We start from the raw sequence: 3,617 nt of genomic DNA on the forward strand, positions 1-3,617 counted from the left end.
TAAGACATGGAGAAAGATTGGAGTATTTATTAACTCAGTATATGTCATGTATGTATGAGAGAGAGAGAAAGTGAGAGAGAATATGGATGATGAGATGTAAAAATAGAGAAAACGAGAATATCGTCAGAAGTAGATGTACTTTCCTATTTGTTTTGGCAATTCCTGTGTGTTGTGGTCCTTTATCCAGTGCATGTCCGGCTGAGTAATATGTATATATTGGTTGAAGCATCCACACATGAGAACCAGTGGGAGCGGTGTATTTGAATTAACAGAATACTTTTGATACGGTTGCACACAGGTGAATGAATAAAGCTGGAGTCCAGGGGTAAGGGGGGTCTACTACATGGATTGAGAATTGTTTAGTCGAGACCATACAGAGAGTTAATCCCTTTTCCAGACTGAACACTGTTACGTGTTTGTACCACAGTAATTTGAAAGGCATGCAGACAATTTGGATGTGACCAGCAAGAGTATACATCTCATTTTGTGTTGATTAAATGGTGGGAGGTTGGAAAGTGTTGTTGTCCAAAACGACCTGCCTGTCTGTGATCGCAGGTTGCCAAATATAGTACACACAGGGGTATCAGTAATGAGGGAAGTAAATGGTATGTTGTCCTACATTGTAAATGATTCAAGTACAAAAATAAAGCCATCTTTCTGCACTTGTAGAGCCTTGATCAGAGAGTATTTAGGGTCACTGTGTACAATATGGTCTCTTTTGTAAGGAAAGCTCACCTTCCCACAGGCACGGTGCAGACGAGTATCACCAGTCTCATCCCTGAGATGATGGCACCATGAGGAAACTGGCTGTTTAATCTGTAGAGCTGTGAAAGAATAATAGATAATTCCATTAAAACTTAGGGTTGGCGGTGAACAATTATGTCCAAACAACACATTGATACGGTGAGAAATTCCATACTTTAGCGATGTAAATACATCTTGGTTTTACATGTAAAATTACACAGAGCTCCATGTCGATTGAGATAGTAATGCTGGCTCTGAATGAACTCTTTCCACATTGATGTGTGACCCGACACTGAATGTCATGTTGTTCACAATCCCGACATTTTCCAGAATACCTTACTTTTGAAACAGAAAGCCATCCGAACCAGATTCTGACGTCCACAGAGAACACAAGTCTGTCTTCTCGGAGGATGCGAGCTTGAGATTTTGCACAAAACATTAGGCTTCCCACCTCACTTCTGGAAAACTGCATTAAAGTACCACATGTGTACCACGAGCAATGGACACATGAGGAACAGCGTGAAGCAGTCTATCTGTGCAGCCCCTGCCCCATTTGCTTGTCGTGTTGGAGCATCAGTTACCTCACTCTGCTTCCATGTAAGTGACTGGAGGGGCTGAATGGCCTCCTCCTGTTCATATGTCAGTGACTCAAGGGGCTGTACAGCAGGGCCAAGTGCCTCATTGGGCTTCCCCGGGTACCTGTGTAACAGCTCAATGTGCGAACTAGTGTGACAATGCTGTAACTGTATGAGGTTATTTTGTTTTGGTTTCTTTTAAGAGAGGGATTGAGCAAGAGGCACAAAGCTGCCTAGTTAATAATACTTGAGGAAGCAGCTTGAGAGGCTTTGGCTTTTTTCCCAACATCTGTTAACTATTTCACGACTGTATCTCTGAATAAATGTAAACAGAAAGGCACCACAGACTTCTGGGGAAGAGAACTCCCATTCAAAATGGCCTTTTAGAATTTCTTCTCATGCATCTTATAGAATAAGAAACTCATGTAATGTAGCAATGCAATCTGATCTATTCCCATTTTCCAGTATTTGGCCGATATCCATCTAAACCCTTCCTATGCATTTACCAATCCAGGTTCCCTTTAACTGTGTAAATGCACCCGTCCCCATCACTTCTGGCTGCACTTTCTGTACACACGCCACTCTCTGCATGAAAATGTTGTCCCACATTCCCTTCTATATCTTTCCCCTCTCACCTTCAACATAGGCACTTTACTTTTTGACTCCTGGGAAACAGATCTTGGTTTTTCAGACTATTCATGCTCCTCATGGTTGAATAAACCTCTGCAATATCTACCCTCAATCTCCAACATTCCAGGGGAAAAAGCTTCAAACTATTCAGCGTCTCCCTCTCGCTCAAACCCTCAAATCCAGGAGCATGCTTGTCAATCTTTTCTGCTGCTCTCAAGGTTAACAACGTCCTTCCTTCAGCAGAGCCAACCGAAATGTACACAGTATTCTTAAAGTGGCCTCATCAACGTCCTGTACAGGAGCAACATGCCATCCCAGCCCCTATACCCAATGCTCTGACTGATTAGGGCGAGCGTGTCAAACATGTTCTTCAGCATCCTGTCTACCTGCTACTCCACTGACAAGGAACTAAGTGTCTGCACCCAAGGTCTCTTTATCTGGCAACGGTCCCCTGGGCCCCAGCATTAACTGTATAAGTCCTGCCCTGCTTCACCTTACCAAATGCAAAACCTCTTATTTACCTAAATTAAACTCCATCAGCCACACCTTGGCCCATTGGCCCATCTGATCAATGTCCCTTTGCACTCTGAGATAATCTTCACCACTGCCTACTGCACCACTTTTTAATGTTATCTGGAAACTGACTAGTCATGTCTCTGATATTCACATCCACATCCTTGATATTAATGATAGAAAGGAGTGAACTCAGCACTGATACTTGCGGTACACCACTGGTCACTGATCTCCAGTCTGTAAAACAATCCTCTGCCTTCAAGCCAGTTTTGAATTCAATTGGCTATCTCCCCCAGATCCCATGTGCCCTCCCATTCATAAACTGTCTACCGTTCGGAACCTTACCAAACACCATCCTAAAGCACATATAGACAACACTGCCTTCATCAACCTTCTTTATCACCTCTTCCAAATAATCAAGTTGTTGAGACATGTTTTACACCGCACAAAGCCGTGTTGCCTATCTCTAATCAATGCTTGCCTTTCCAATTGCATGTAAATCCTATCCCTCAGAATCCCCTCCAACAACTTACCCAGCTCTCATGTCAGCCTCACTGGTCTATGGTTCCCTGGCTTGGCGGGTCACTGTTTCCTTTTCCAGTCCCACTCCTCCACTGGTCACAGCAAATTTTAAACGCAACCAGGTTGGTGCAGGCTGGGTCAGGGTCGATGTTAGGAACAAGACAGGCAGTTTTCTTTAATCTGCTAAAAAGCACTTTTATGACCAACATAAAGTTACTCAAGCTATGCTGGAAAGAAGAATGTAAAACAGTTTGCGTCTGCAAATATGTACATTGATATTTTTCCTTTCTAAAAATAATGACACACACACACACACACACACACACACACACACACACACACACACACACACACAAACACACACACACACACACACACAGACACACACACGCACACACACAGACACACACACACACACACACACGCACACACACACACACACACACAGACACACACACACACATATGGATGTTTGAAGACAAACTGAAATGTTAATTTGAAATAACTTTGTCCACATAAGAGATGAACTGATGATTAAAGGAAAAATATGAGACTTCCCCAAATGTTATTCTGCTTCCAAATATGTTCTGTTCGCACAAGTTGTTGGCAATGAGATTCCTTCCTGGAACAGTT

The sequence above is a fragment of the Stegostoma tigrinum genome, chromosome 11 (genome assembly GCF_030684315.1).
Source record: "Stegostoma tigrinum isolate sSteTig4 chromosome 11, sSteTig4.hap1, whole genome shotgun sequence".
Classification (NCBI taxonomy): Eukaryota; Metazoa; Chordata; class Chondrichthyes; order Orectolobiformes; family Stegostomatidae; genus Stegostoma; species Stegostoma tigrinum.